This window comes from Saccopteryx leptura, chromosome 6 (genome assembly GCF_036850995.1).
Source record: "Saccopteryx leptura isolate mSacLep1 chromosome 6, mSacLep1_pri_phased_curated, whole genome shotgun sequence".
NCBI lineage: Eukaryota > Metazoa > Chordata > Mammalia > Chiroptera > Emballonuridae > Saccopteryx > Saccopteryx leptura.
The window spans coordinates 85,330,763-85,342,493 of NC_089508.1; positions in this window are offsets into that span (position 1 = coordinate 85,330,763).

An 11,731-nucleotide genomic window follows, 5' to 3' on the forward strand; every position below is an offset into this window, starting at 1 on the left:
AAACTATTTTATGCAGAGTGCTGACATCATCATTTTTTATTATGAAAAATGGCATGAAAGAATATGAAAAATGTGTTGCAAGTGACAGGTCTGAGGCAGGGAGTTGGTGAGAAGCTATTGTAGGGATCTCTGTTGCTAATGATTAAGGTTTTTCCTAAGTCAGTAGCAATAGTGATACCAAGAAAGAATTCAAAGGCTATTTAGGGAGAAGAGTTTAGATTACTTGGTGATGGATTACATGTGGAAGGTAAGGAAAAGCATGGCTTTGATTATATGAGGGTTTAGTGAAACCTTCCGTGATTCTCACTGTCTACAGTAATGGTTTTCAACCAGGAGTGATTTTGCTCTACAGGGAATATGGGAATGTCTGGAGATATTTTTGGTTGTCAGAAGTGGGGAAATAAAGAGGAGAAGAATGCCAATAAGCCACAGTACAGGACAGATGCACAAGACAGCCCCTCACAACAAAGAATTTTCTGGTTCAAACTATCCACAGAGCCAAGGTTGAGAAACCCTTTATACAGCATGAAGTGGACTTCTTTCCCCGACATGTAAGGCTCTTCAAAATATTGCCCAACTTCCTTTCCAGACTAAATTTATTAAGAAAAAAATATTCTTGCTTTTATTCTCTGATACATGAAAAACTTCTCACCCTCCCCCCATTTGTCAAAATACAATTAATGCCTCCTCCATGATGTCTTTTATAACGTGCCCTCTCTCACTCCTTCGCATCAATTTTGTACCATTCGTTACATTGTACCTGGTAAATGTACTGCTAGTTGATTATCTTACTAACTGAAGAAAGACCCTAATCAGCCAAGCACAGTGCCTCCAACAAATTAAGCCTTCAATAAATATTTGTTGAAATGAAGTATGATTTTCTAAATCAGATGTCAGGAAGTATCAATGCCTAGGTTTCCCTTTTATTTATGTGGACAATTCAGAGTTGACAGATTCTCTTCTATACATGCTAAATACTATGTAGTGCCAATAAACTGTAACCAATACTTAATTCTACATATATTGCACTTACTTAAAAAATTGAATATATGTATCATCACAGCTCATGAACTGTATATGAGCTTTGTCCTTATGCTGTTGTTCCAATTCAGGTTTTTGGGTTGCTTGAAAGAATAGATGCTTAAGATTCCTTATACATCTTTACACATTGATTTACCTGTCTACCAGGTGTGCTACATTGCCCTCCAACTGCTCATTGTAAGCTATTTCATTCTGCAATGCAGGTTTCATTGCTGGTATCCTTAGAAAATTTTTCTGCCTTGTAAAATAAAACCTGCTCCTTGTCAGCTTAATAGATGCCATGAAACTACTTCATAGAACATTGGGAAATGTGAATGGCATGGGTGGCCAAGACTTTTTTTCTAGATTTTTACTTTATTGCCATTTGACTTTTACAAGACTTACTTAAGGACAAGGATTGAATGTTGCTTACTCCTCTGAGGGTCATGCATTCATGACAGGCATTTCCTTTGCCCATTCACTAACTCATTTCTCACCACTTCTGAGACAGTCTATTTTTCTAAACCCTATGGTCTATGAAACTAAAAAGAACTTGTGAATCCCAATGTTACCATACATGGTGAGGGCAGTTGATGGTTCTGTTTGCTGCTGCCATGTTTGGCCATGGGATACATGTAACAGCTACAACACCAGGACACAGACAGATCTACAGTGGAAAAGCTGATTTAGAAAACAAACTATCCTTCCAAGCTACAAGAATTTGTCTTTGTAATAATAAGGTTAGTAAAAAAAAAAATATCTAGGCAAAGTATACTTTTTCTAAAGCAGATATTTGTGACTCCTCTGTACCAGGATGGCTTTGTGTAACCAAATCAGAAAGTTACGGCCTAACCCCTTTCTCCCAAATAGTTTCACCTTTGTGACAATTGGGTTTTGGAGTTAAAGGCCATTGCTACAGAGAATGAGGGATGGGCTCTAACTTTATTCTGTCTTAGCTTATAATTAGTGTCAATTAATACACTCAGAGATAGATAAGTGAAAGAAAAAAGGAAGGAAGGAAGGAAGGAAGGAAGGAAGGAAGGAAGGAAGGAAGGAAGGAAGGAAGGAAGGAAGGGAAAGGAAAGGAAAGGAAAAGAAAAGGAAAGAAAAGGAAACTAGAGCCCAAGAAGTCAATTCTTCCTGAGAAGATTAAAATTTGGAAGAAAAAAAAAGTCTGAATGTTTTCAGTGTTTTCCTTTAATTTAGATATACATGACAAATAAGTTATATTAGTTTCAGGTGTACAACATTTATATTTATATAAATGATTTAATATTTATAAACATTATCAATGATCATCACGATAAGTCTAGTGAACATCCAGATTTTTAATGTTTTTTTGAAATTGCTATTCTAGTCAGGATTATAGGGCTATTTATGTCCATCCTCCTTCCACAGCTGACATGGGTAAATGCATTTTTCTTACTTATGCCTGACCAAATGGGAATGTATTTCACTATAATAGGAGACCCTGAAGACCATGAATCACACCTTCTTCATCTCTGTTTGACTTCACATCACCTAGACCAGGGTTTTACATGTTTTAAGTGTCCAGTAATTGTAATTGACTTAATTTGGTCAACCCTGCAATTTGAAAACTGGTATGATCTGAAATGGCTCTATGGAACCTCTCTAATTAAAAGTTCTCTCAGTATGTTGTTAAGTATTGAAACTTCAGTTTTCAGAAAAAATTCTTAAGTAACATTTATCGTACAAATATGAAAATATATTTGTCTTTCATAAAATTGGAAAAAATATCAAAATGATATTTAGAAAAAAAATGAAAGGAAATGAAGAAAATTATTAACATTATAACACTAAAAAACTAAATACATTTAAAAGTTAAAATAACAAAAAGTAATCCAGTGGAATTTAGTTAATTATATGTTTTTCTGTGTTTATATTGTCCAAATGCCTATTTTAATAAAATAACATTGAAATGAAATCCAATAAACTATAAGTAAAGGGCATTAAACTGCAACTTTCATTTCCAAATGAGTACCTGTAAAAGTATCCTTCCCAAAATATTCAAGTAACTTTTAAGTTCTACATCAGGATAAGTCCAGCCAACATAAAGTGAAGCACTTATTTGTTTGTATATATTAAAACATTAACAACTTTTATAACAATGATTCTATATACATAATCATGAAACACTGTTTACATCTTCCAAGAACTTCCACACACTGCTTATCATAAGCCTGAAGCGAACAAGGAAAACATTGTTCTTTCCAGTTTACAAATAAAAATATGGAGGTACAAGATTTTAAATGACTTTCCCAAGTACAGCTTTTCAGTAAGAAGTAGAGAGAGGAATGGCACTCAACAAATTTGAGGGTAGACTGTGCCTGCTTCTTATATCCACTTCACTAGAATATATGTAGCAGAGTGCTGGCACATCATAAATAATCATTTCAATCATTCATTTAGTTAAAAGTGATTTAGTGAGCACTTGTAATGAAGGATGGAATAAAAGTCATCTGACTGCAAGACCAGAGTTTCATTTTAAATGTACAGACAATAAATTCAGAGTCAAGATGAAGAAAGCTATGGTACAGCAGCCAGATTCCCGTTCAAGACTGAGGCATTCTTTCTCCCAACTCAAAGATCACAGCTATATCCCCCTACAGAAAATTCCCTTGGCCAAAGAAAATTGCTTTGCCTAAGTTTATATATTTTCCTAGGGACAGCCTATATTCAATGACTGATCAATCGGTCAATACACTGGGCTCTTTGCCTCAATTTGGGAAATCTCTAAAGATTACGCCACCTCAGCACTCCCAATGGGATCAGCTGAGCTTGTTATTGCAAACACATTGCAGCTCAGCTTCTTCAGCTGCCCCATCCTGCTGCTGCGTTGATCCCACACAGGTGTCATTTCTGAGAAGACTCTTAAATAAACTTCCTGCACATCAATCTCCAAATCTCAAGTCTGTTTTTACAGGATCAAAATTGAGATGGTTGATACCAGAATTCTTTTGGGAAGACTCTAAAATGGGATTTTCATTTCTGGATGCATCCTGAATCCCATTGAATTTTAAGCTTCAAATGCCTCTTGGTCACTTTGATCTCCTTCAATTAAGAGATCAGTAGGTAAAGAAATTAGTCATTATCCTAACAGAGGTGATTGACTCTGATAACCAGGAAGAAGTAGGTTTATTTTTACACACACAAAAAGGATAAGAAAGAATATGTTTGGTTGCCAGGTCATCCTGTGGCATCTGGCAATCCAAAGGCAATTTTAAGGGTAAATGAGGCCCTGGCCGGTTGGCTCAGTGGTAGAGCGTCGGCCTGGCATGCAGGAGTCTCAGGTTCGATTCCCGGCCAGGGCAAACAGGAGAAGCGCCCATCTGCTTCTCCACCCTCCCCCTCTCCTTCCTCTCTGTCTCTCTCTTCCCCTCCCACAGCTGGGGCTCCATTAGAGCAAAGTTGGCCCAGGCGCTGGGGTTGGCTCTATGGCCTCTGCCTCAGGCGCTAGAATGGCTCTGGTTGCAACAGAGCAACGCCCCAGGTGGGCAGAGCATCGCCCCCTGGTGGGCGTGCCGGGTGGATCCCGGTCGGGTGCATGCGGGAGTCTGTCTGACTGCCTCCCCGTTTCCAACTTCAGAAAAATACAAAAAAGGGGGGGGGGTAAATGAATAAGTACTTCATCCATGGCCTGAGAAGAGTATGATGATGATAGACTGATAGAAGAGAGTCTGGTCACCATTCAGAGTAAGCCACCTGCAACAGCTGAGTTGTCAACCGAAAATGAGGGGAGAAATAGAATACATAGTTAAGAACAGAGATGATGAGTATCCAGTCTATCTTTGAGATCAGCTGTGCTGATTGGCGCTAGAGTTCATTGAAACTTTCTCTTAAAAGTTTCCTCAGAAAAAGAAACCAACCATAATGAAGTAGGTTTTACCAAATGGAGTTAGCTGACTTTATGAAGCAAGCAGATTTGAGTGGTAGGAGTGAACTATAGTAGACTTTCTGGTGTGTCCCCCCACACCTTCCTGAGGACCAAGCCATTTATTTCTTCAACTGTGACTCTCGCCAAGAATTGCCTGTGGCCAAAGGGAATTGCATGATCAAGTTTATGTCCCTTCCTACAGAATAGACCATATGCATTGAGAGATACAAAAGTTCAATCTTCTTGCCTCCTTTTGGGACATCTCTGAAGAGATATCCCAGCTTCAGGGTGCCCTGTGAGTTACCATTGTAACTGCATCACAGTTTGATTCCCCTTTCTGCCTACTCCAGCTTCTCTTTGCTATTCAATAAAGTGTCTGCCATCAAATGACCAAATCAGTCTGTTTCCCAGGCTACTTCACCATTGACAATCAAGAATTCAACTAAATATCATTTTAGCCTTTATATTACACATCCTTCAATGATCCAAATGTTGGGGGTTTTCTCTTCCTCTGGATTAAAATATGTCATTCTATTGACAAAAGCAATAAGGCAAAATTATTGCTTTTTTTCTTTAATGCTTCTGTCTCTTGTGTTATAATCACCTTACTTATCAGAAAACTAATCATAATACTCTTAAGCTTTAATTTCATCTTATGCAGTATTTTTTAACAGCAAATATTTTATAAGGCTTGCCTACCTGCTGACTCAGAACTCATATAGGAGCAGGTCTAACAAAATAGATTGTCATAATCTATTAAGTCAATAAATCTATGAACTAAAGAAAATTTATACTGTGAGTTCCACTCTGCTCTCCAGTATGCATCACTATAACACTTGGGGGGGAAAGCAAGCTGCTGCAATTGTTGCATAAAAAGGTAATTTCTAGGGTTTTTTTCTGATGTAATACTAGAATCACTGAATGGAATTCAGTCCTAAGGCACTCTAGTCAATCATATCAAAATTTAGCTTCACAAAATCAGAGAGACATCAAATTGAATGGGACCTCAAGAGATCATTTTATGCAGCTTGGCTCAAAGCAAGGTTTGCCTGAAATATTTCAAATATGTTATTTTGTAAAGTGTTTCTTTTCAGGTTTTCAAAGAATTTACCCATTCCAGGACTCCAACATCCTCATTGATAGTAAATTCACCTGTGTGAATTTGAATTTTTTTTTCATGTCCCTGTATTGCATAAGCAATGTATTCGGCCAACATCTTCCCAATTGTGTTTCCTATACTTGAAGAAGACAAAAAGGACTGTTTCAACTTTTATTTAACAAGCCTGCTTTAACTTGTCATTAAATCTTGTTTTCCCATTGGTACGTAAAGACACATGCACTCCCACGCTCTTTGCAGCAGTACTTACAGTGGCCAAGACATGGAAACAATGAAATTGTTCCTCACTGAAGGATTGGATTAAGAAGATGTGGTACATATATATAATGGAATACTACTCAGCCATAAGAAATGATGATATATTGCCATTTACAACAACAGGTATGGACCTTGAGAACATTATACTGAGTGAAATAAATAAATTAGAAAAATCTAAGAACTGTATAATTTCACATATAGGTGGAAAATAAAACTGAGAATTGTGGACATAGATAAAAGTGTAGTGGTTACCAAGGGGAAGGAGATGTGAGGGAGGGGGAGGGGAGAGGGTCGGGGGAAGAGTGTAAAGAGGGAAAATATAAGGTGAAAGAAAATGATTTGACTTTGGGTGATGGATATACAATGTAATTAACAGTTCAAGTGCTATAGAAATGTTTACCTAAAGCTTGTATACCCTTATTGATCAATGTCACCCTGTTAAATTTAATTTTCAAAATAATTTTTTTTAAATCTTGTTTTCCAAACATCTGTTAAAGTTTTAAATCTTCCTGTTAAATATAGAGAGGGTAGAGTGAAAATCTGACTAAATGAATAAAAATTAATAGTCTTACCAGTGACATTTAATCTTATGAACACCAAACAAAATTGATGAATTTGTTGCTAGTACAGTTGACTGAATCACTAAAATACCCATTCCCAACCCAGTAAGGATGTGGACCAAAACCGTAGGAAAAGGGCTTGGATTCTCAAAGGCATTTCTGAGCAACCAAACCAGCAGCAGCCATAGCCTGTCTCCTGATTTCTTGTCATGAGAATAATAAAACCTGGTTGCCATCACTATTCATCAGATGCTCTGTTACTTGTGGCCCAGCACAATCCTAACTGATACCATGAACATGATGATGAGATAATTTTTGTGTCACTTGTGCAAATGATGCATATCCCAGCACCATTCTTTCCTTCTTTGTGCAAAGTTCAATCAGTGGCTCACTATTATCTGTTTATATCATTTTCATTAATGCAAAGTATTTTCCAAACTCCATAAGGTGTGTTCCCTCCCTAAAAATTCCCTCCCTCACTCTTCTCAGTCTAGGAGGGGATAGGAAACGATGTGAGCAATAATGAGAAGACAGAAGGAATAGCATAAGTTACAGGAAAAAAAAATTCAGATGCAACAGGATCCTGAGATGACTAAGGATTCTTCTCACTGCCCACACACATGGGGATGTGTAGCACACATGGGAATTTTGAATGAAGCTAAGTCATGCTCGCTTTGGTAGATAGGAGTAGGGATATGTGGGTAGGAAAAGAATTCTTAGTCATCTCAGGATCCAGTTGTTCTAATTTTTTTTTTTGGATGTCGTTTCTATTTGTTGCCACATGAAAAGTAAGGAGGCAGATATACTTAAACATCACTAAAAATTATTTCTTTAAAGAAAATTTTTTGGTAAAAGCAGTTTTTTTCTGAACCAAGAATTATTTTTCATACCAAAGGTCTATTGTATTTTTTTTTTTTTTTTTGTATTTTTCTGAAGCTGGAAACGGGGAGAGACAGTCAGACAGACTCCTGCATGCTCCCGACTGGGATCCACCCGGCACGCCCACCAGGGGCGAAGCTCTGCCCACCAGGGGGCTATGCTCTGCCCCTCCGGGGCGTCGACCAGAGCCACTCTAGCGCCTGGGGCAGAGGCCAAGGAGCCAACCCCGGTGCCCGGTGCCCAGGCCATCTTTGCTCCAATGGAGCCTTGGCTGCGGGAGGGGAAGAGAGAGACAGAGAGGAAGGAGGGGGGTGGTAGAGAAGCAAATGGGTGCTTATCCTATGTGCCCTGGCCGGGAATCGAACCTGGGTCCCCTGCACGCCAGGCCGACGCTCTACCGCTGAGCCAACCAGCCAGGGCCACTAAAGGTCTATTGAATAAGGTTAGTCATCCACTGGGGGTCCTACAGCGTCAATTCCAGTGACAACATCAAACTGAGATTCTAGTTTTTACTTTTGTTACTATAAGAGGCAGGCTTTGTGAAAATCTTATTTATGGCGATGTTGTCAGTAGAGTCAGAATAGGATCCTACTTAACCATTTCTACAAACACTGCCGATTGCTATGGTACCTCACTCTGGTAAATGTTATTTATTTCTTGAGTTCCTAGAAACAAACATACTTTATAAATATAAAAATATATAGTTAATTAAAAAAACAATTTTTCATGCTAATTTTTTTCAAATCTTTGAACAGTTTTGTTAAACGACATACATAGAGAGAAAAAGGTTGAGAGAGGAACAAAAAGAGAACGGGGAATAATTATGCACAGTGTAAAATGCTGGATTATTTTAGTTTTATTGAAGTATTTTCCTTTTTCTTTTTTTACAATGACAGAGAGAGTCAGAGATAGGGATAGATAGGGACAGAGAGAGATGAGAAGCATCAATCATTAGTTTTTTGTTGCGACACCTTAGTTGTTCATTGATTGCTTTCTCATATGTGCCTTGACCATGTACCTTCAGCAGACCGAGTAACCCCTTGCTCGAACCAGCGACCTTGGGTCCAAGCTGGTGAGCTTTGCTCAAACCAGATGAGCCCGTGCTCAAGCTGGCAACCTCGGGGTCTTGAACCTGAGTCCTCCGCATCCCAGTCTGATGCTCTATCCATAAGCTTAGTAAAGTATCAGTAATGTCCACTGAACTTTAAGTAATTTTTTTAGGGGTTGACATCTGAAGGAACTAGAACTCAGTAAGAATTCTCAACCTGTGATGTGACTTTGTGAACTTAGAGAAAATACTCCAGTCCTTCGGAAAATGAGAAAGCCCTGGCCTCTTTATAAAGGCATACTGAGCACAATTCAATTACCTAAAACATCATGTTTCTCCAAACACAGTTTTTAATCAATATATTACTATAAAATCACACTATTGGCCATCATAGAAACATAGATAACATTTTGAAGTTTATCCAACACACTTCTTATAATTCAATAGAAAGGTGTAAGATCATTCATAAGTAGGGTTCATTTATGTGTCTTCTTTGGCTCTTATGTGGTCAGTATAATTCTCTACTTTAAACAGAAATTCATTTTCTTTATTGAAAACTATAGGAGCAACCATTTTTCCTAAAAATCCTTTGTAAAAAAAAATTATAATTAGCAAAAAAAAGATGCCTAACTCTATCAAGATTTGTTTGTGATTTACTACAATCAGCTCAATGTAGGCAAAGTCTGTTTCTTGCCCAATTCTATCTAAGGACTACATAATGAAAAACCTTTTGACAAGTTGATTAATAATACTGAGCTGTTAAAGTTCAGCTGAGTGAGCAATTAAACATTCCAAACAGCAATGAACCTTCAGAAGGTAATTTATGATAATTTTATGCACAACAGCTCAGTGGCTTTTTAATTTGATAGAATGTTAGTAGCATGAATTTCTAACAAGGGAGTGTCAGGGTTCCATACATCACTGAGATTACTTAAACATTTCAAACGTGGCTGATGAATGAAGTTTCTTGAGATGTGGGGAGATACAGAAGGTGTTGGAAGGTTGAGATTATTCATCATATCAATTATTGAGAGTGGATGCACTGACATCATACTCCCTGATCATATTTTATGTTCACAGTAAAGATAAGTCAAGCTTGAAATAACAGACTTACCCAACTACAATATCTGCAGGTAATTCTACTCCCTTTACTTCCCTCCCCTCCTTCTTTACATCTTCCTTCAACCTCATCATCCCTCTTCTAGGCCTACTAAAATATCCAGACTTCTTCAATTGAAAAGCCATGATGAAATAGCTCAGAATAAGGGCAAGAAGAGAAAAACAAGAGAAAGAAAAACAAGAAAGGAAAATAAGAGAAAGAAAAAGAAAGAAGTGAGAATGAGCACAAAGCTAGAATCATAGATTCAACAGCATGAGAAAAAAACTGATGAAATAATTTAATTTTTCCACCAGTACACACACACATGCACATATATCCCAAATATTGAAATCCCTTTTCACATCCCCACGAATAGCCATCTAGCTAGCCTCTCCTTCAGTACCTCCATTTATTTAATTAACATACCACACATACAGCAGCCCTTTATCTTTTTTAGGTCATAAAAAAATAACATGGCCTATTTTGCAAAAACTGAGTTTCTTTTTGCTTTAATTTCTACCTAAATTTTTTAAATTTGAAAACCAGAAGATACCCTGGAGATCACTTAACCTTGAGTTCTCAGTTTATGTATTCTGTTGACATGATTATTTAACTCACACACTAAAAAAAAAAAAAAATTTTTTTTAATGAATTACCCACCTTGACAAACTCAGCTATTTAACACAAAATCTGGATTTCCAGCTTGAAATATTGAAAAAATTAGAAGCTCTAGAAACACATGTTCTCTCCATTTTCAAACATTAATATATGGCTGGATCTTAATAGCAGTTGCCCACTTACTTAGAGGAAACATACTGTCTCCAGTTCATCACAAGCCCCACCATGCCTATAGTCTTATACCTGGGCAGATTTATTCATGTATGATACCAGCCTAGACCATGTAGACACTTGAGTTTGTGATTCTCTACTTAGACTCAGATTAACCTCTTCATTTTATAGTCTAAAAACTAATTAGCAATGCATGACATTAACCAAGGTCATCAGCTAGTTAATGGCAGAGCCAACATCTTTTAAGTTCCAACGCAGTGCTCATTTTATTACACTACAATTTTCACTCATCATTTTTCTCATTGTGTTAAGGTTCCTTTTAGTGAAAAGAGAAAAAAAAACATATTAACCTGATTATAATACAAGCTATGCCTCTACATCAATTTCTATTTACTGAAATAAGAATATGATGAACCAGGCTAAATTTAATTCATAAGCAACTAAACATATCTTGACACAGGCATGCTTTATTGTCTACATAGTCCTCTCCATCTTTGATAGAGATTCCTGCTCTAAAATCAAAGTAGCATGTTAATTAGAAATTACATCACTACAGTAATACAAGTATGAACTGCCTTTTTACCTATTTCTGTTTTTTTCTCTATATGTTAGATAGCTACACAGCAAATGTCAAATGCTAACACATAGTCAGTTATGTTTCTCTGCTACAGTCACAGAGATTGAGTGCAAGATCACCCTGTCTATTTTCTAATGCTTTTATTTCAACAAATAGGTTGGAAAACAAAACCAAACAAATAAACACAAGCTCATCTAGCTATCATCTCTGCAGATGTCGTTTCTTGGTAATGTGCTATTATAATTCATGTCAGGTAAATACTCTTGCTGATGAAGTCAGAATTATTCAGGGAAGTTTCTTCATACCACCCTGTAAAGCTGTTTCTCTCGCACGGGAAACTTTCACAAAGACTACTTGTTTACAGAGACCATGTGCCTCGACATCCTCTTTTGTGTTTCTCCCTCCCTTGTACTGAGCATATGTTTTTAATGTTAACACTCCCTCATCTATAGAGACCATCTGCTTATTTTAAAAAAAATGTGTTCTCCT